The 23,255-nt window shown below is 43.6% G+C and overlaps 1 protein-coding gene across 1 annotated transcript in view; it reads right to left on the bottom strand.

The window, feature by feature from the left end:
• LOC127332189 (uncharacterized) overlaps nucleotides 1–23,255 on the bottom strand; it is a 56,866-nt gene that overhangs the window by 17,527 nt on the left and 16,084 nt on the right. The window lies entirely within an intron of this gene.

Below are 23,255 nucleotides of genomic sequence, written 5' to 3'. Positions count from 1 at the left end.
TATCAATCATATAATGATCAGTAGCAAAAGGATTTTCAAACACCTCATCCCCAAGCTTAGAGCTTTCTATATCATTATGGGAGGAAGCATGGATAGTACTGATACTATGGCAGTTATTAACATCATCATTCTCAGAATTAGTTTCCCAGAGATTTTCAATATCAAAAGTAGTGTGCTCTTTCAAATCATGATCACTAATGTAGGTAAAGGTCATAGGAAGATCATTGTATTCAGATTCATTATCATAATAATCATCAGGAGCAACATACTTACGGTTACCTATCGTTATCTCATACACGCGGGGATATGTTGTTACCTCTTTCTTTTTATTCCCCTTGTTCTTCTTCTTCGTTCCCTTCTTCTTCTTCTTCTCCTCCTTCTCCTCGTTCCCTTCTTTAGGAGGAAGAGGCTTGAAGGGGGCTCCTCCACATAACCTGATTTATTTCCAGAAACAATAGAAGAAACTTGGGAGGATTCCTCCTTTTCATTAATAAGTTCAAAACACACAATGGTCCTATCATATTTTGGCAAAGTGTCATCTTCTAAAATATTTTGTATGTAAGTATTTGTATGGCAATTATCAATGCAATAAGAAAAACACCCATGCAGGACATCATCAATATCAAGATCACTCATATGTAACAAAGAGATTTTTATTGATAACTCTTCACACCACAAAAATAAAGTAAGTTCATCCTGCTGATTAGAAGTAATTTCATCATCACAATACAAATTTGCAGCACTCATGGGGTTCGAATTATCATTGGAGGAGCATTGAAAATTAAAATGACCCACTCTATGGCAAAGTTCACAAATAAAAGGATAGAGGGCACAAACTTTTTTACCAAGATCATCTAGAGCCCTAGACCACTTTCTAGTTTTTTCATTCCCATGATGGATACAATATTCATCTTCGATTTGATTAATTCCATAAGGTCTATGCATTCCACAAAAATTAACATGCTTATAAGAAACAGAAGTTTGGGCATGTTCATTGCAATCATTAATAACAGTTTCATCCTTCATGCAAGTGTCTTTAAAAGGTTCATGATACTTATCAAAATTCTTCCTAGGCAATTCAAAATGAGAGGCAAAAGCTTTATAAAGATTTGCAACAACTTGAGAGTCAAGACCATAAGTAGCACTCATATTTTGAATTTTATCAGTATCCATAAAAGTTTCAATGCATTCATAATCATAATTTATACCTGACTCTTTACCTTTGTTGTTCTCCCATCCTTCAGTATTCTCCTGAATCCGATCAAGAAGGTCCCTTTTAAACTCTTCTTCATTGCATGTAAATGATCCAGAACAAGTAGTATCCAGCAAGGTTTTATCCTGAAAAGAAAGTCTTGCATAGAAATTATCAATGATGATATTACCAGGAAGCTCATGAATGGGGCATTTGAGCATTAAAGACTTCAATCTTCCCCATGCTTGGGCAATACTCTCTCCATCATGAGGCCAGAAATTGTATATGCGGTTCCGGTCTTTGTGAATTTCACTTGGAGGATAGAATTTAGAGTAAAATAGAGGCACAATATCCTTCGAATCAAGAGAATGCCCATCCTTCAGCAATTTATACCAATGCGACGCTTTACCAGACAGCGATATAGAGAATAGTTTCTTCTTAACTTCATCCATAGAGATACCTGCACACTTGAATAACCCGCATAACTCATGCAAAAACAGTAAATGATCTCCAGGATGGACAGTTCCATCCCCTTCATAGCGGTTATACATAACATGTTCAATAATTTTCATAGGTATTTTATATGAAATACTTTCAGCAGGTGGATTTAAAATATCAGAAGCATCATTAGAGTTATCGCATATGGGAGATAAAGCATTATCAGAGCAAATTTTCTCCCCTAAAGATGGGAAGCTAAAAAGATCACAAAAACTAGCTTCCCCAAGCTTAGACTTCTCCATAGCATTAGCAGTAATTGCATTCATACTAATAACATTGCTACTATCATGCAAATAAAGTTCCATAGGTTTTTAAATTTTCGCATCAAACAATTCATATCTTAACTCAGGAAATAAATTAAAAAGCTCACAATTGTTTTCCATTATGCCTTACTAGTGTAAAACAAGAAACAAAAAGATGCAATTGCAGGATCTAAAGGAAATAGCTTCGAGCACTCACACACCGGCAACAATGCTAGGAAATAGCTTAGTAATCGGAGGATGTGAATACCTTTTACCTTACCTCCCGGCAACGGCGCCAGAAAATAGCTTAGTTGCCGGGGTCCGGAGTGTGAGTGCCTTTTACCTTACCTCCCCGGCAACGGCGCCAGAAAATAGCTTGTTGTCCACAACTGGCACGTGGTTGACGTGGGAGGTAGAAATCTCTGTGGTGTAGCTTTTCTTCGTTCCCCGGCAACGGCGCCAGAAAATAGCTTGATGTCTACGCACGCTGATGGCGTGTAACTCACACGTTCGTTGGGAACCCCAAGAGGAAGGTATGATGCGCACAGCAGCAAGTTTTCCCTCAGAAAGAAACCAAGGTTTATCGAACCAGGAGGAGCCAAGAAGCATGTTGAAGGTTGATGGCGGCGGGATGTAGTGCGGCGCAACACCAGGGATTCCGGCGCCAACGTGGAACCTGCACAACACAACCAAAGTACTTTGCCCCAACGAAACAGTGAGGTTGTCAATCTCACTGGCTTGCTGTAACAAAGGATTAACCGTATTGTGTGGAAGATGATTGTTTGCAGAAAATAGTAGAACAGTATTGCAGTAGATTGTATTTCAGTATAGAGAATTGGACCGGGGTCCACAGTTCACTAGAGGTGTCTCTCCCATAAGATAAACAGCATGTTGGGTGAACAAATTACAGTTGGGCAATTGACAAATAAAGAGGGCATGACCATGCACATACATATTATGATGAGTATAGTGAGATTTAATTGGGCATTACGACAAAGTACATAGACCGCCATCCAGCATGCATCTATGCCTAAAAAGTCCACCTTCAGGTTATCATCCGAACCCCCTCCAGTATTAAGTTGCTAACAACAGACAATTGCATTAAGTATTGCGCGTAATGTAACTAGTAACTACATCCTTGAACATAGCACTAATGTTTTATCCCTAGTGGCAACAGCACATCCACAACCTTAGAACTTTACATCCGTCCCGAGATATCAATGGAGGCATGAACCCACTATCGAGCATAAATACTCCCTCTTGGAGTTACAAGCATCTACTTGGCCAGAGCATCTACTAGTAACGGAGAGCATGCAAGATCATAAACAACACATAGACATAACTTTGATAATCAACATAACAAGTATTCTCTATTCATCGGATCCCAACAAACGCAACATATAGAATTACAGATAGATGATCTTGATCATGTTAGGCAGCTCACAAGATCCGACAATGAAGCACAATGGGGAGAAGACAACCATCTAGCTACTGCTATGAACCCATAGTCCAGGGGTAGACTACTCACACATCACTCCGGAAGCGACCATGGCGGCGTAGAGTCCTCCGGGAGATGATTCCCCTCTCCGGCAGGGTGCCGGAGACGATCTCCTGGATCCCCCGAGATGGGATCGGCGGCGGCGGCGTCTCTGGAAGGTTTTCCGTATCGTGGCTCTCGATGCGGGGGTTTCGCAACGGAGGCTTTAAGTAGGCGGAAGGGCAGGTCAGAGGCGGCACGAGGGCCCCACACCACGGGGGCCGCGCGGCCAAGGGGGGCCGCGCCGCCTAGGGTGTGGCCACCTCGTGGACCCACTTCTGTCTCCTCTTCGGACTTACGGAAGCTTCGTGGCAAAATAGGACCCTGGGAGTTGATTTCTACCAATTCAGATAATAGTTCGTTTCTAGGATATATGAAACCAAAAACAGCAGAAAACAGCAACTGGCACTTCGGCATCTTGTTAATAGGTTAGTTCCAGAAAATGCACGAATATGACATAAAGTGTGCATAAAACATGTAGATAACATCAATAATATGGCATGGAACATAAGAAATTATCGATACGTCGGAGACGTATCAGCATCCCCAAGCTTAGTTCTGCTCGTCCCGAGCAGGTAAAACGATAACACGGATAATTTCTGGAGTGACATGCCATCATAACCTTGATCATACTATTTGTAAAGCATATGTAGTGAATGCAGCGATCAAAACAATGTATATGACATGAGTAAACAAGTGAATCATATAGCAAAGACTTTTCATGAATAGCACTTCAAGACAAGCATCAATAAGTCTTGCATAAGAGTTAACTCATAAAGCAATAATTCAAAGTAAAAGCATTGAAGCAACACAAAGGAAGATTAAGTTTCAGCGGTTGCTTTCAACTTGTAACATGTATATCTCATGGATATTGTCAACATAGAGTAATATAATAAGTGCAATATGCAAATATGTAGGAATCAATGCACAGTTCACACAAGTGTTTGCTTCTTGAGGTGGAGAGAAATAGGTGAACTGACTCAACATTGAAAGTAAAAGAATTGTCCTCCATAGAGGAAAAGCATCGATTGCTATATTTGTGCTAGAGCTTTGATTTTGAAAACATGAAACAATTTTGTCAACGGTAGTAATAAAGCATATGTATCATGTAAATTATATCTTACAAGTTGCAAGCCTCATGCATAGTATACTAATAGTGCCCGCACCTTGTCCTAATTAGCTTGGACTACCGGATCATCGCAATGCACATGTTTTAACCAAGTGTCACAAAGGGGTACCTCTATGCCGCCTGTACAAAGGTCTAAGGAGAAAGCTCGCATTGGATTTCTCGCTATTGATTATTCTCAACGTAGACATCCATACCGGGACAACATAGACAACAGATAATGGACTCCTCTTTTATGCATAAGCATGTAACAACAATTAATAATTTTCTCATATGAGATTGAGGATATATGTCCAAAACTGAAACTTCCACCATGGATCATGGCTTTAGTTAGCGGCCCAATGTTCTTCTCTAACAATATGCATGCTTAACCATAAGGTGGTAGATCGCTCTTACTTCAGACAAGACGAACATGCATAGCAACTCACATGAAATTCAACAAAGAGTAGTTGATGGCGTCCCCAGTAAACATGGTTATCGCACAACAAGCAACTTAATAAGAGATAAAGTGCATAATTACATATTCAATACCACAATAGTTTTTAAGCTATTTGTCCCATGAGCTATATATTGCAAAGGTGAATGATGGAATTTTAAAGGTAGCACTCAAGCAATTTACTTTGGAATGGCGGAAAATACCATGTAGTAGGTAGGTATGGTGGACACAAATGGCATAGTGGTTGGCTCAAGTATTTTGGATGCATGAGAAGTATTCCCTCTCGATACAAGGTTTAGGCTAGCAAGGCTTATTTGAAACAAACACAAGGATGAACCGGTGCAGCAAAACTCACATAAAAGACATATTGAAAACATTATAAGACTCTACACCGTCTTCCTTGTTGTTCAAATTCAATACTAGAAATTATCTAGACCTTAGAGAGACCAATTATGCAAACCAAATTTTAGCAAGCTCTATGTATTTCTTCATTAATGGGTGCAAAGTATATGATGCAAGAGCTTAAACATGAGCACAACAATTGCCAAGTATCACATTATCCAAGACATTTTAGCAAATTACTACATGTATCATTTTCCAACTCCAACCATATAACAATTTAACGAAGAAGAAACTTCGCCATGAATATTATAAGCTAAGAACACATGTGTTCATACGAACCAGCGGAGCGTGTCTCTCTCCCACACAAGCATTATGTAATCCAATTTATTCAAACACAAACAAAAATAAAAGCATACAGACGCTCCAAGTAAAGCACATAAGATGTGACCGAATAAAAATATAGTTTCAAGAGAAGGAACCTGATAATTTGTCGATGAAGAAGGGGATGCCTTGGGCATCCCCAAGCTTAGACGCTTGAGTCTTCTTGATATATGCAGGGGTGAACCACCGGGGCATACCCAAGCTTAGAGCTTTCACTCTTCTTGATCATAGTATATCATCCTCCTCTCTTGACTCTTGAAAACTTCCTTCACACCAAACTTCTCATAAACTTCATTAGAGGGTTTAGTACATAATCAAAAACTCACATGTTCAGAGGTGACACAATCATTCTTAACACTTCTGGACATTGCCCAAAGCTACTGGAGTTTAATGGAATAAAGAAATCCATCCCACATAGCAAAAGAAGCAATGCGAAATAAAAGGCAGAATCTGTCAAAACAGAACAGTCCGTAAAGACGAATTTTTAATAAATACTTCCGTTGCTCAGATCAGAAAACTCAAAACTAATGAAAGTTGCGTACATATCTGAGGAACACGCACGTAAATTGGCATATTTTTCTGATTTTTCTACAGAGAAAACAGCCCAGATTCGTGACAGATAGAAATCTGTTTCTGCGCAGAAATCCAAATCTAGTATCAACCTTCGATTAGAGGCTTCACTTGGCACAACAAAACACAAAACTAAGATAAGGAGAGGTTGCTACAGTAGTAAACAACTTTCAAGACACAAATATAAAACAAAGTACTGTAGCAAAATAACACATGGGTTATCTCCCAAGAAGTTCTTTCTTTATAGCCGTTAAGATGGGCTCAGCAGTTTTAATGATGCACTCGCAAGAAATAGTATTTGAAGCAAAAGAGAGCATCAAGAGGCAAATACAAAACACATTTAAGTCTAACATGCTTCCTATGAAGAGGAATCTTGTACACAAATAAATTCATGAAGAGCAAAGTGACAAGATTAGGAAGATAAAACAATTATAGCTTCAAAAATTTAAGCACATAGAGAGGCATTTTAGTAACATGAAAATTTCTACAACCATATTTTCCTCTCTCATAATAACTTTCAGTAGCAACATGAGCAAACTCAACAATATAACCATCACATAAAGCATTCTTATCATGAGTCTCATGCATATAATTATTACTACTCCCAACATAAGCATAATCAGTTTTATTAGTTGTAGTGGGAGCAAATTCAACAAAGTAGCTATCATTATTATTATTCTCATCAAGTGTAGGAGGCATAGTATAATCATAACTAAATTTACTCTCCATAGTAGGCGGCACCAAAAGACCACTATCATTATGATCATCATAAATAGGAGGCAAAGTATCATCAAAGAAAATTTTCTCCTCAATGCTTGGGGGACTAAAAAGATCATGAAAACCAGCTTCCCCAAGCTTAGAACTTTCTATATCATTATCAACAATGGTGTTCAAAGCGTTCATACTAATATTACTATCAGCATGCAAATAAGATTCCATAGGTTTTTTAATTTTCGCATCAAACAATCCATGTTTTAAATCAGGAAATAGCATAAGAAGCTCATTCTTGTCCATTATGCCAAACTAGTGTAAACAAGAAACAAAAAGTTGCAATTGCAGGATCTAAAGGAAATAGCTTCGAGTACTTACGGCGCCGGAAAATAGCTTAGTAGCCGAGATCCGGAGTGTGAGTACCTTTTACCTTTCCTCCCCGGCAACGGCGCCAGAAAAAGAGCTTGATGGCGTGTAACTCACACGTTCGTTGGGAACCCCAAGAGGAAGGTATGATGCGCACAGCAGCAAGTTTTCCCTCAGAAAGAAACCAAGGTTTATCGAACCAGGAGGAGCCAAGAAGCACGTTGAAGGTTGATGGCGGCGGGATGTAGTGCGGCGCAACACCAGGGATTCCGGCGCCAACGTGGAACCTGCACAACACAACCAAAGTACTTTGCCCCAACGAAATGTGCTGAGGTTGTCAATCTCACTGGCTTGCTGTAACAAAGGATTAACCGTATTGTGTGGAAGATGATTGTTTGCAGAAAACAGTAGAACAGTATTGCAGTAGATTGTATTTCAGTATAGAGAATTGGACCGGGGTCCACAGTTCACTAGAGGTGTCTCTCCCATAAGATAAACAGCATGTTGGGTGAACAAATTACAGTTGGGCAATTGACAAATAAAGAGGGCATGACCATGCACATACATATTATGATGAGTATAGTGAGATTTAATTGGGCATTACGACAAAGTACATAGACCGCCATCCAGCATGCATCTATGCCTAAAAAGTCCACCTTCAGGTTATCATCCGAACCCCCTCCAGTATTAAGTTGCTAACAACAGACAATTGCATTAAGTATTGCGCGTAATGTAACTAGTAACTACATCCTTGAACATAGCACTAATGTTTTATCCCTAGTGGCAACAGCACATCCACAACCTTAGAACTTTCATCCTTTGTCCCGAGATATCAATGGAGGCATGAACCCACTATCGAGCATAAATACTCCCTCTTGGAGTTACAAGCATCTACTTGGCCAGAGCATCTACTAGTAACGGAGAGCATGCAAGATCATAAACAACACATAGACATAACTTTGATAATCAACATAACAAGTATTCTCTATTCATCGGATCCCAACAAACGCAACATATAGAATTACAGATAGATGATCTTGATCATGTTAGGCAGCTCACAAGATCCGACAATGAAGCACAATGGGGAGAAGACAACCATCTAGCTACTGCTATGGACCCATAGTCCAGGGGTAGACTACTCACACATCACTCCGGAGGTGACCATAGCGGCGTAGAGTCCTCCGGGAGATGATTCCCCTCTCCGGCAGGGTGCCGGAGGCGATCTCCTGGATCCCCCAAGATGGGATCGGCGGCGGCGGCGTCTCTGGAAGGTTTTCCGTATCGTGGCTCTCGGTACTGGGGGTTTCGCAACGGAGGCTTTAAGTAGGCGGAAGGGCAGGTCAGGAGGCGGCACGAGGGCCCCACACCACAGGGCCGCGCGGCCAAGGGGGGGCCGCGCCGCCCTAGGGTGTGGCCACCTCGTGGCCCCACTTCGTCTCCTCTTCGGACTTCTGGAAGCTTCGTGGCAAAATAGGACCCTGGGCGTTGATTTCGTCCAATTCTGAGAATATTTCGTTACTAGGATTTCTGAAACCAAAAACAATGAAAACAAGAATCGGCACTTCGGCATCTTGTTAATAGGTTAGTTCCAGAAAATGCACGAATATGACATAAAGTGTGCATAAAACATGTAGATAACATCAATAATATGGCATGGAACATAAGAAATTATCGATACGTCGGAGACGTATCACACGCTTTTATTCATGTAGACAGTGTTGGGCCTCCAAGAGCAGAGCTTTGTAGAACAGCAGCAAGTTTCCCTTAAGTGAATCACCCAAGGTTTATCGAACTCAGGGAGGTAGAGGTCAAAGATATCCCTCTCAAGCAACCCTGCAATTACGATACAAGAAGTCTCTTGTGTCCCCAACACACCTAATACACTTGTCAGATGTATAGGTGCACTAGTTCGGCGAAGAGATAGTGAAATACAAGTAGTATGGATGTATATGAGTGGTAATAGCAATCTGAATAAAATATGGCAGCGAGTAAACATGCAACAGAACAGTAAATAAACGGAGATTCGATGTTTGGAAACAAGGCCTAGGGATCATACTTTCACTAGTGGACACTCTCAACATTGATCACATAATAAAACCACTCTACACTCTCTTGTTGGATGACAAACACCATTAATTGTGTAGGGCTACAAGAGCACCTCAATGCCGGAGTTAACAAGCTCCACAACATTCGATGTTCATATTTAAATAACCTTAGAGTGCATGATAGACCAACGCAATTATACCGAGTACTAACATAGCATGCACACTGTCAACATCAGCTATGAAAGGGGGAATAGATCACATCAATACTATCATAGTAATAGTTAACTTCATAATCTACAAGAGATCACAATCATAACCTATACCAAGTACTTCATGATGCACACAATATCAACATTACATCATGGAGGAGGAATAGACTACTTTAATAACATCACCAGAGTAACACATAGATGATATTCAACTAGATCACAAAGAGAGAGATGAACCACATAGCTACGGTAGAGCCCTCAGCCTCGGGGGAGAATTACTCCCTCCTCATCATGGAGACAGCGATGGCGGTGAAGATGGCGGTGGAGATGCCTTCCGGGGGCACTTCCCCGTCCCGGCAGGGTGCCGGAACATAGACTTCTGTCCCCCGAATTGGAGTTTCGCGATGGCGGCGGCTCTGGAAGGTTTTCTGGTGTTTCGTCGATCCGTGTCGAAGATTTAGGTCAGGACGGCTTAAATAGGCGAAGAGGCGGAGTCGGAAGGGCCACGGGGGTCCCACACACTAGGGGGCGCCCCCCTGGGCCGCGTTGCCACCACGTGTGGGGCCCCCAGGGCTCCCCTCTGGTCCCTCTCGGGCTCTCTGGAAGCTTCCGGGAAAAATAAGGCTCTGGGCGTTGATTTCGTCCGATTCCGAGAATATTTCCTTTCTAGGATTTCTGAAACCAAAAACAGCAGAAAACAGGAACTGGCACTTCGGCATCTCGTCAATAGGTTAGTTCCGGAAAATGCATAAATATGACATATAATGTGTATAAAACATGTGAGTATCATCATAAAAGTAGCATGGAACATAAGAAATTATAGATACGTTTGAGACGTATCACTGCTCCTCTCCTCCTCGTGCGATGCTTGCTCCTTCTTCATACCTGATCATACATAAGTAAAAGGACTTAGGCAGTATAAAGTTCTCGTCAATCAAAGTATCACTTAGGAACAAGTTCACCTGTTGTTTGAGTAGCTTCGCACGAGCTCTTGTCATTGGTCCAATTCTAACTTTATTGGACTTGAGCTTCACAGCAGCATCATCTTCATCTTGTAGTGACGGAGATAGTAGTGTAGTAGGGATGTTCTCATCATCTCCCCCCCCCCCCGCTTCAAAAGGCGTCGACCTGAACGATCCAAGGTCTTCTCCGTCATATGGTGTCAAATCAGCCATATTGAAGAATTTCTGACACCAAACTCATCAATTGGAAGATCTATAGAGTATGTATTATCATTGATTTTGGCAAGCACTTTGTAAGGACCAGCACCACGAGGAAGCAACTTGGACTTCCGTAGCTTCGGGAACCTATCCCTGCTAAAATGTACCCAGACCATATCACTAGGCTTGAACAACATCTCCTTGCACTTCTTGTTCACTCTTGCAGCATTGTTCTTGCCTTTCTTCTCTATCAACTCCTTAGTCTTCACATGAATCTTTCGCACAAAATCTGCCCTCTTTGATGCCTCCATATTGACTCTCTCATGTATGGGTAGAGGCAACAAATCAAGTGGAGTAATGGGTTTGAAACCTTACACCATCTCAAAGGGACACAGCTCGGTGGTAGAATGTATCGCCCTGTTGTAAGCAAACTCCACATGCGGTAAACAATCTTCCCACTCCTTCAGGTTCTTCTTGATCATGGATCTCAACAGTTGCGACAATGTTCTATTCACCGTCTCAGTTTGACCATCAGTTTGGGGATGACAAGTAGTACTGAAAAGTATCTTTGTCCCCAGCTTTTCCCAAAGTGTCTTCCAAAAGTAGCTCATAAACTTCACGTCACGATCAGAAACAATAGTCTTCGGGACTCCATGTAGACGTACAATATCCCTGAAAAATAGGTTAGCAATATGCGACGCATCGTCGCTCTTGTGGCAGGCAATAAAGTGTGACATCTTAGAGAACCTATCCACTACCACAAATATAGAATCATGGCTTCTTTTAATACGCGGAAAACCCAACATAAAATCCATACTAATATCTTCCCATGGTGTAGTAGGTGTCGGTAAAGGAGTATACAAACTGTGAGGCTTCAGCTTGGACTTGGGCTTGTTGCAAGTAATGCATCTCTTCACATATCTGTCCACATCCTGCCTCATCTTTGGCCAATAAAAGTGATCAGCGAGCATGAGTAGCGTCTTCTCACGTCCAAAGTGACCCATCAAACCTCCAGTATGTGATTCCTGTAATAAGAGCAAACGCACAGACGATTCTGGAACACATAATTTGTTAGCTCTAAACAAGAACCCATCATATATGTGATATTTCTCCCATGCTTTACCAATAGCACACAAGCGATATGGTTCAGCAAAATCATGATCAGTAGCATACAAATCACATAATATCTCTAATCCAGGAATTTTAACATCAAGTTGAGTTAATAGCATGTTCTTCCTAGATAGAGCATCATCACCAATATTATCTTTTCCCTTCTTATGCTTAATAATGTATGAAAAAGACTCGATGAACTCAACCCACTTGGCAAGACGCCTATGCAAGTTAGATTGAGCTTTCAGATATTTTAAAGCTTCATGATTAGAATGTACGATAAATTCTTTTGGCCACAAGTAATGTTACCAAACCTCAAGAACTCTAATTAAAGCATACAATTCTTTATCATATATAGGATAATTTAACTTAGCACTAGAAAGTTTCTCAGAAAAATATGCAATGGGCGACCCTCTTGCATCAACACACCACCAATTCCAATACCACTAGCATCACATTCAATCTCAAATTGCTTATTGAAATCAGGAAGTGCAAGCAACAGTACAGAAGTTACAATCTCTTCAGTTTATCAAAAGCATGTTCTTGGGTTGCGCCCACTTAAATACAACACCCTTTTTAGTCAATTCATTCAAAGGTGCAGCAATAGTACTAAAATTGGGCACAAATCTTCTATAAAACCCAGCAAGACCATGAAAACTTCTTACTTGACTCACATTCATGGGAGTAGGCCAATTTTGAATAGCTTCAATTTTAGACACATCTACTTCTACTCCATGCTTAGAGACAACATAACCCAAAAATGTGACCTTATCTTTGCAAAATGTGCACTTCTCAAGATTACCATAGAGTTTACTATCACACAACACTTGCAAAACATGTCGAATATGTATAGTATGATCAGATTCATTGCGGCTATAGATTAATATGTCATCAAAGTACACAATCACAAACTTGCCAATAAAATCACGCAAAACATGGTTCATCTGTCTCATGAAAGTACTAGGTGCATTAGTTAAACCAAAAGGCATTACTAACCACTCATATAAACTAAATTTTGTTTTAAAGGCTGTCTTTCATTCATCCCCCTCTTTCATCCTAATTTGATGATAACCACTACGCAAATCAATTTTAGAGAAAACAGCAGCACCACTAAATTCATCTAACATATCCTCTAAACGGGGAATAGGATGACGATATCGAATAGTAATGTTGTTTATCGCTCTACAATCTATACACATGCGCCATGTACCATCTTTCTTGGGAACTAGAATAACAGGAACAACACAAGGACTAAGGCTTATGCGAATATAACATTTGTCGAGTAGAGCTTGTACTTGCTTTTGTATCTCCTTCTTCTCTTCGGGGTTCGTCCTATATGGCGCCCTATTGGGCAGCGAGGTGCCGGTGATCAAGTCTATTTGATGCTCAATACCACGCAATGGTGGCAATCCTGCGGGCACCTCCTCTGGAAACACGTCGTTGAATTCCTGCAAAACACTAGAAACACCAAGAGAAATAGGGGTCATATCGTTAGAAACCAAAACCTCACCCTTGTACACGAGCACAAGAGGCATGGCTGTAGGATCCTCACTAAATTCTCTCATGTCCTCTTTGGTGGCTAATAAGACTAATGAATTCACTCTCTCACTTTTCGTTATATCACTTACGGCATTACAATTCTCTCGCCTATCCATAGGTGCATCCTCCAAGTTGACTTCAACATTTTGACGAGATTCCTTGACAATTTGCTGTGGTGACATAGGCTGCAAGTTGATTTTCTTGCCCTTGAACTCCAAATTATATGTATTGACACGGCCATTGTGTTGCACAGAACGGTCATAGAGCCATGGCCGACCCAATAGTAGGTGACACACCATCATAGGAACCACATCAAAATCAATGAAATCCTTATACGGTCCAATCTCAAACTCAACACACACCATGTGGTTTACCTTCATCTCACCATTGTCGCTCAACCACTGAATATAGTATGGATGCGGGTGCGGTAGGTACTTCAGTTTCATCTTGGTACACAACTCCTTGCTTGCTAAATTCCGGCAACTCCCGCCATCAATAATAACCTTGCAAGCTTTATCAGGACCAACTAGTGCCTTTGTTTGGAACAAATTGCAGCGCTGAGTAGATGCACTTGGCAACACATTAAGAGCATGATGAGACACAACAATAGTGAGAGCTTCAGACGGATAAGCATCTACACCATCACTGTCATAGTCATCATCTTCTGGAGCATATGGATGAACATCATCTCCAGTCTCATACTCATTGTCCTCATTGATAATCATGACCTTGCGGTTAGGACAATCTCTCTTGAAGTGACCCTTGCCACCACATGTATGACAAACCATATCACGGTTACGCGTAGTAGACATGCTAGAACCACTTGTACTTGCAGCAGATTCGGACTTCTTTGTGTTGGACACATTGGAGAACGGCTTGCTAGAAGAAGTAGGAAAAGGTGTGGAGCGCGAAGATTGCATCGACGTTGTAGATGGAGGCGCCCTAGGCGTGTAGCGCCCAGCTCTCGTAGCACGTCCTTTAATTTGTGCTTCTTCAGCTAACTGTGCTTCAGCTTCTCTTGCATGATGTAGCAACTCATTCATATTAGTGTAACTGTGATGATGAACAATGCCTTTGATATCATACTTCAAACCATGTAGAAAACGCTGCATTGTCATCTGAATTGACTCACGGACACGGCCACGCTGCATAAGCATCTCCATCTCCATGAAATAAGTATCAACAGTTTTCACACCTTGTCTCAAGAGGGTCAACTTATCATATATAGACCGCAACTAGTTCGTGGGAACAAAACAAGCTTGCATAATGGCCTTCATCTCACGCCATGTAAGAACTGGCAATTCGTTATCTTCCTGACGAGTACGTGTAGCTCCATCCCACCAACGCAATGCATAGCCATCAAATTCTGAAGAAACAAGCTTAACCTTCCTATCTTCAGTATAGTCATGTAGACGCCACAAATTCTCAATTTTCAGCTCCAAAGTGAGGTATTCTTCAACATCAGCACCTCCTTCAAATTTGGGTATTGAAAACTTTGGCTTACCCAAACCATCGTCCTGCTATTGTGGATAAGCACGGCGAGCTCCTAGTTCAACAAAGCCACGACCACGGTTACCACGTCCAGCACCACGACCAACACCAGGTGCTTCATCCTGAAGCTCAGGGTCTTCATCTTCCTATTGCTGTTGTTGGGTGAGATTATCAACAGCTAGTTGCAAAACTTGAAGACTGCGCTGGATATCCGTCGTTTGATCTTGCATTGTGGTGACGGTCTCATTAGTAGCATCCAGCTTCTGGGAGATCTCCTGAACAGTCCCCCTAAGTTCATCGTCCTGAGTGCGGAATTCACGTTGCATCTCATTACGAAGAGCTTCATACTCCCTCCATGTCATCACATCAGCGGCATCCTTGTTTTTCTGGTTAACAATTTTCTCATCACTAGAAGACATGGTTAGTAGGCTAGTGCACTAAATCAAAAATATATATGGTGGTACTCTCACAACTCACTTACAACTGATAAGAAAAGGAAATATTACCGCTCCAAAGTGAATTAGTGTTGCTTATCACTTGTAGTGACATCTAGTGCACGGATGTAGCGAAGAGAATATCAAGGGTATAAGAACAAATCACACGACAAAGCAGGATATATGTGGGGTTGTAGGTAGGCTACCTATTTGCACCAATAACAAGCTCTAGCGCTGACCGTAGACAACCAATGATACTCACACAAGGCGATAAATGTGGCAATGCAACTATATGGATGAAAAGGTTGCAATGCACTCGAGAGACACTAGCAAAGCTCAACGAAAACAGGAACAAGATTGCTCAAATACAGGTGCAGAAAAGTAAACTAGGCCTTTAGTTGATCTTACTAGCACTTCACTTTTTCTTTTTGGCTCTTTCTGGATAGGAAAACACTCACAACTTAACTATGGGGTGGATTGTGGATGGTTTACCGAGGAAACACTAAAATCTGATACCAAGATGATAAGGGGTTGCCCGATCTTCTCAGTAAGCACGGTGGTGATGATGATCACGCGATGAACACAACGGAGATAACACGATGATGAAGTGGATGATAACTTGTATGACGCAACGAAGTCTCTCGATTGGTCCCTGATGCCAATGCAGCAGCTCTCAACCCTGCAAGATATTCGCAACTCCACACACTTGCGCACGTAGCCGTCAACCACGAAGCGGTAAGTTGCAACCGTCTAATTCCCAATGGAACAGCAGATCACACAAGACTTTCAGGGGTATACACCAAATTAATGCAATATGGTGTAGAAATTCGATAGAGTTGCAAAGCAATCAACTATGAACTAGGTTTTATCTTAAACGTGGTCTAAACCTAATTTGGGGGCGTCCTAGGCACTTATATATGGGTTCAGGACGACCAGGAGTCGAAAAGATAGATAGAAAACCAACCCAGATTGGATCTGGTCGAGACAGACTCGGACTCGGCCGGTCTGGGGGCCGGTCAACCGGGCCTGGGACCGGGTGGTCCGGTTTCAACCGGGCCAGGGATCGGGTAGTGACCGGGGCGGGTCGTGTGGCTCAGTACACCCGCCCGGATGTCACCAGCTGAGGATCCGGTCGGCGCCGAGCGGACCTGGCGTGGCATCCGGTTGGACCGGGCTGGGGACCGGGCGCCGGCGTGGCGGCCGGTCAGACCGGGCCTGGCGCCGGCCTGGACTTCTTCTTCTTCCCTCGCGCATGCCTCCCTCTCCTCCCTCGCGCTTCCATGGGATGTCTTCATATCCAGCTTCATGGCCAGCTCCATGTCCAGCTTCACGTCCAGCTTCTTGTCCAGCTGCTCCTCTCCTCCTCGTGCGATGCTTGCTCCTTCTTTATACCTGATCATACATAAGTAAAAGGACTTAGGCAGTATAAAGTTCTCGTCATTCAAAGTATCAGTTAGGAACAAGTTCACCTGTTGTTTGAGTAGCTTCGCACGAGCTCTTGTCATTGGTCCAATCCTAACTTCATTGTACTTGAGCTTCACAGCAGCATCGTCTTCATCTTGTAGTGACGGAGGTAGTAGTGTAGTAGGGATGTCCTCATCACAAGAATTGCTAGAACGGTACCAAAAAGGCAGTCAGCAAAGAATAGATAGAGTTGAGACCGCGAGAGGGGTTTTTGTAGGCAAAATATTAGAGACAATCGTCACCTATATGGTAAAAGGGAGCATGGACAACTAAACCAACCAGATATCTGTATGAAACCTATATTTGTATTGTAACAATGTCGTGCACTTAATCTCAAATTAATTTCAAGTTGCTATGTGCCATAGAGCACATAGGTTACTGGTGGTGGTGGCAATGGGTCATGTCTTTCTATTTATGAAGCTGCAGTACTATCCCATGAGCTTTAAATCACATAAAAGAGATAATTTTGAAATGTTACAAAGGCATAGCACATACATTATACTTGGAATAGGGAGAAAGTTGACCATCTACAAGCATGCAAAAGTGTGCATAGTGCTAATCATTTCTTATTAAACAAAGTAACTTAAAATTAACCATCTATGCATGTGCATAAAAGACATCACTAAATATGGCACTTGTAAATTATCATTCAGTAAAGCTTATCAAACAAACAACTCTATGTGTAACTTGTATTTCAATTTTTATTTCTCTTCCTCTTTTCTTTTCATGCATCCATTTTATTTTATTTCTACAGCAAATTTATTGATAATGGTATTGACAACATGAATTAAATGCAAACTTAATGAACTATCATTGATCATATACAAATGATATTCTTATTTAATGTATTATCGCTAGATCTGGTCGCTTTGACCGTCGCCATTTTATTGCTCATGACCACCGGCGACGGCCTACTATCAATTTGTTTGTCAATAGTCAGCGTAATCGGCGGTGTAATAATTTCCCGTCAGACGTGTGCATTACGAGTGGATGTATATAGGTGACACACACCTCTATCGTTAGCAGTGCGGAAAACACGCCCATCACTGCGAAGCCTTTTCCGGTAGTGCATGCCCACAACGGCCGCCCTTGTACTCGCGCTCCGCATCGATTGGGGGGGGGGGGGGGCGATTTAACACTTGCATGACTGTCGGGTCAATCGGCGCCCGCCACTTCGCAGAGTCCAGTGGCTTCGTAGTCGCGGATCATGAGCGCGTGCCTTTCGGCGCCCAGGAGAAGGAGCTTGGCCGCGACAGCCGTTGGCGGATGGGGCGGAGACGGCGAAAAAGACATGATGTCAGCGGGCGGTTGACGGGACATGCTAGTTCGTGTCAGTGAGAGGAGAGAGAGCGAGAGAACGGTGAGTGAAGTGGAGTGCATGCATGGGACTAACTGAGGCGGGAGTGGCATCTCCCACACTGCTCCATGAGTGCATCAGTTGCACGAGCGCGTTCTGATTTTCATAGAAACGGCCGATTGGGCCTCTCTTCCCGGACAGGCCGGAGGGTGTTTTAAAACCAGTGATGGCCACAACGCGGGAGAGCCCAGTAATCCAAACAGCCCATTTTGTTCTTCCCCGGGCCAGGTTGAAGGGGATGCAGGCTACGCGCCCTTAGTTCAACAATTGATGCAGTATCAGATAAGACTGACGCTTTTGTTTACACAGAATTCAGACGGACTAGAGCCACGTTGAGGTTACAAAACACAGAAGAAAGGTTGTTACAACACTGCATTTTACAGCAACAAATTCGTTGAAGCACAAAACAAACCCATGACTGATCGAGCTTGGATCCTACAGGCAAACCAGACATACATCACAGATAGCTAGTGCCTCGATCGATCAAACATAAGGAACACTTTGTTAGTGTATGTGATATCCTTGTATAATACCGGTATAGAGTAGTACTCTACCCGGTATTATACCCCCTCTGTATTGCCACGTGTGGGGCTATTCCACACCTATATAAACATGAAACCGAGCCCAGGGAGAGGGTATCGTTCCCACATAACATCGACATGGTATCAGAGCCCTCTTCCTCCACGACATCCAACACCGATCCCTAGAACCGCCGGCGATCGCCGAGCTTCCAAACAACCCAAACAACCAGAAAACAATCCTCTCCGGCCGCCGCGTTGAGATCCTCCGCCGCCGTCAACAACCACATCAAAACCAAAGAACCCATCAAAAACCCTAGCCGCCGCCGCCGATCACCTTGATCTGCCGCCGCCAAAACCAAAACAACAACCAAAAACCCTAGTTGCCGCCGCCGATCCCTTTGATCCGCCGCTGCCGATCCTTACAGACAACCAGAAATCAGTAAAACTCCAAAACCCTAGCCGCCGCCGGTCCCCTGTGATCCGCCGCCGCGTTTTTTCGTCCACAACCCCATGGCCTCTTCTTCGACAATGGCCACCATGGCTGCTCTGGCATCAGCTCTCGGTCACCCACCACCGGAGAAACTCTCCCGTGAGAACCACCTCTTCTGGAAGGCGCAAGTCCTACCGGCTCTCCGTGGTGCGCAAGTTATGGGTCTCCTTGACGGGACTGACCCCGCACCACCGACTACCATCCAAGTCCTCGATGATGACAAGAAGGAGATCAGCATCCCCAATCCAGATTACAACTCCTGGCTTGCTCGGGATCAGACCGTGCTCAGTTTTTTGACAAAAGGCCTCAACCAAGACATTCTTGCGCAGGTTCTCGGGGTAGAGCACGCTCGGGACCTGTGGACTGCAATTGAGGAACTATTTTCCTCCCAGTCTCGCTCCAGGGTGAATATGCTTCGCGTCAAGCTGTCCAACACCAAGAAACTCGACATGACCTGCACCGACTACATCACCAAGATGAAAGGCTTTGTGTCCGAGCTTGCTGCTGCTGGCAAACACGTCGATGATGATGAGCTCAAAGGCTATATTCTTGCTGGTCTTGGCGATGACTACACTGCTTTTGTTGCCTCCATGAACGCTGTTCCTCACACCAAGCTGAACGACATGTGCTCCCAACTCCAAGCCCTTGAGCATCGCCAGGCTACGCTGAAAGAGACCTCTGAGGTTCCTACTGTGTTCCAGACCTCTGCCAACATCGCCGCTCGACGTGATGGTGGCGCGCAGCACCGCAATGACGACTATCAGCGCCGGCGTGATGATGGCTACCGCCCACGTGATGATGGCTATCGTCGGCGTGATGATGGTTATCGCCGACGTGATGATCAGCGCCGTGACCGAGATCGTGATGGGCGCCGTGACCGTGATCGTGATGGGCGTCGTGATCGCCGTGACGATGGGCGTGGACCACCCAAGGGTGGTCGGGGCCGTGGCCGCACCCCTACTCCCTATGTTGATGTTACCTGTCAGATCTGCACGAAGCACGGCCATCCAGCCAGTGCGTGCTGGTGGCGTTATGCAGACCGCGATAGTGATGATGATGACTCCAGGACAGATAAAAAGGGTGCATACGGTGTGGACACGAATTGGTACATGGATAGTGGAGCCACTGATCATATCACTGGACAATTGAACAAACTGCACACTCGGGACACTTATCAAGGCCGTGATCAAGTCAACAACGCCGGTGGTACAGGTATGAAAATTGAGCATGTTGGTCATTCAATATTGCATACCCCTCATAGTTCTTTACATCTTCGTAATATTCTCCATGTTCCTAGTGCCACCAAAAATTTACTCTCTACTCATAAAATTGCCCTTGATAATAATGCCTTTGTTGAGTTTCACCCTTTCTTCTTTTTGATTAAGGATCAGGCAACCAGGCAAATTCTGTTTAGAGGTCCCTGTCATGACGGCTTGTATCCTCTCGTACCCACTACTGTCGACCCTTCCAAGCATGCCTTCATCACCATCAAGCCGTCATCCTCCACCTGGCACCGCCGTCTAGGACATCCATCGTCGTTCATTGTTCAACAAGTTCTTAGAAGAAATAAACTCAGTCATTCGCCAGAATTACATCCATATGTGTGTGATCCATGCCAACAAGGGAAGAGTCATCAGCTTCCCTACCCCGTTTCTATTAGTGTGTCCACTGTTCCTTTGGAACAAGTATTCTCTGATGTATGGGGTCCTGCTCCCGCCAGTGTTGGCAAACACCAGTACTATGTTAGCTTCATTGATGATTACAGTAAATTTACCTGGATTTATTTGCTTAAGAAACGCAGTGATGTTTATCAAGTCTTTCTTAATTTCCAGCAACTTGTTGAACGCAAATTTGGTCGCAAAATTGTAACCATGCAAACTGATTGGGGTGGTGAATACGAAAAACTCCACGGTTTCTTTCAAAAAGTTGGTATTACACATCATGTATCTTGCCCTCATGCTCACCAACAGAATGGCTCGGCTGAGCGAAAACATAGACACATTGTTGAGGTTGGCCTTTCTTTGCTTGCTCAAGCATCTATGCCTCTTAAGTTTTGGGATGAAGCTTTCTTGACTGCCACCTTTCTCATTAATCTTCTACCCACCAAAGTTCTCAACCTTGTTTCCCCTGTCGAAAAGTTACTTGAGGTTTCCCCAAACTATGAGTCTCTTCGGACCTTTGGTTGTGCTTGCTGGCCCAACCTCCGCCCATATAACAAACATAAACTTGCTTTTCGCTCTAAACGTTGTGTGTTCTTAGGCTATAGTCCTATGCACAAAGGAGTAAAATGTCTAGATACCTCCACAGGCCGTGTGTATATTTCTCGTGATGTTGTGTTTGATGAGCAAGTTTTTCCCTTTGCCTCTCTTAATCCAAATGCTGGCAAACGATTAAAAGATAACATCTTGCTTCTATCTGATTCCTTAGCATCCACACATAAGCAACATGAGGGGGAGCATATTGATGACCGGTACAATGAGTAAAATGTTAGTAACCGGTACAATGCCTATTGTACCGGTTACTAACATTTTGCAGCATACCGAGGATCATGCGCCAGATCGTAGCTCTACTACTGCTTCACACACTGCTCAAAATTCTGCTTCAAATGGCGGTTCCACACATGAAATATCGAGTTCTGAATCGGATGCAGAAAATGACGAAAATCTTGCTGAAACCGAGGAAGATCTGCTGCAATCCCCAGGGCAATCATTGCCGGGGTCCCCTGCCTCTGGCGCGGTCTCCCCGTCCGCGTCCGCCACGTGCCCCGGCAGCGTCGGTTCCTCCGACCGCGCGGCCGACAGTGCAGCCAGCTCGCGCGCGCGCGGCTCTGCTTCTCCCGCTCAGGCCGACAGCTCCCTGGCCGAAAATGCTACGGCCACCCCGCCCTCTGCACCCGAGTCTTCTGCTGCTACGGTCACCCCACCATCTGCACCTGCATCCTCTCAACCAAATACTGGTCCTATCACCGTGGGTGCTTCAGCACAGCCTCCTCGACCGCTTACTCGGCTGCAACAAGGTATAAAGAAACCCAAAATATATACTGATGGCACTATTCGATATGGTCTTTTTACTTCCACAGGTGAACCTAGTAATCTCAAAGAAGCTCTTGCGGATGTCAAATGGCAACAGGCCATGAGTGAGGAGTTTGGTGCTCTCATGGCTAACAAAACGTGGCACCTTGTGCCCCCTAGCAAACACACCAATTTAATTGATTGCAAGTGGGTCTATCGTATCAAGAAGCATGCTGATGGTACTGTTGATAGATACAAAGCTCGGTTGGTTGCCAAAGGCTTCAAACAACGGTATGGTATTGACTATGAGGATACTTTTAGTCCAGTTGTCAAAGCTGCCACTATCAGACTTGTTCTGGCTCTAGCTGTCTCTAATGGCTGGAGTCTTCGTCAGTTGGATGTCAAGAATGCGTTTTTACATGGTGTTCTGGAGGAAGAAGTGTACATGAAACCACCTCCTGGGTTTGTTGATTCTCGCTTTCCGCATTATATTTGCAAACTTGACAAGTCTCTGTATGGTCTTAAACAAGCACCTCGTGCCTGGTATTCACGATTGAGTTCCAGACTTCTAGCTCTTGGGTTTGTTCCATCAAAGGCTAACACGTCCCTTTTCCTGCTTCGTAAGCCAGGTATCACTATGCTTCTCTTAATATATGTTGATGACATCATTGTGGCCAGTTCCTCTGATTTGGCTACCAAGAATCTTCTTCTTCAGTTAAACACACAGTTTGCTATCAAAGACCTTGGTGACCTTCACTACTTCCTTGGTATAGAAGTGCAAACCCGGCCTACTGGTCTTCTGTTGACACAAAGCAAATATGCCTCTGATTTGATTAGAAAAGTTGGGCTGCAACATTGTTCCACGTGCCCTACTCCTCTTTCTACGGCTGATAAGCTTTCCTTGCAAGATGGTGACCCTCTTGGTCCTGAGGATACTACCAACTATCGCAGTATTGTTGGTGCTTTACAATATCTTACATTGACTCGGCCAGATATTTCTTTCTCAGTCAATAAGGTCTGCCA

The sequence above is a fragment of the Lolium perenne genome, chromosome 4, assembly GCF_019359855.2.
Source record: "Lolium perenne isolate Kyuss_39 chromosome 4, Kyuss_2.0, whole genome shotgun sequence".
Taxonomy (NCBI): Eukaryota; Viridiplantae; Streptophyta; class Magnoliopsida; order Poales; family Poaceae; genus Lolium; species Lolium perenne.
The sequence above is the reverse complement of the archived record's forward strand: the minus strand, read 5'-3'. Positions and strand labels throughout refer to the sequence as shown.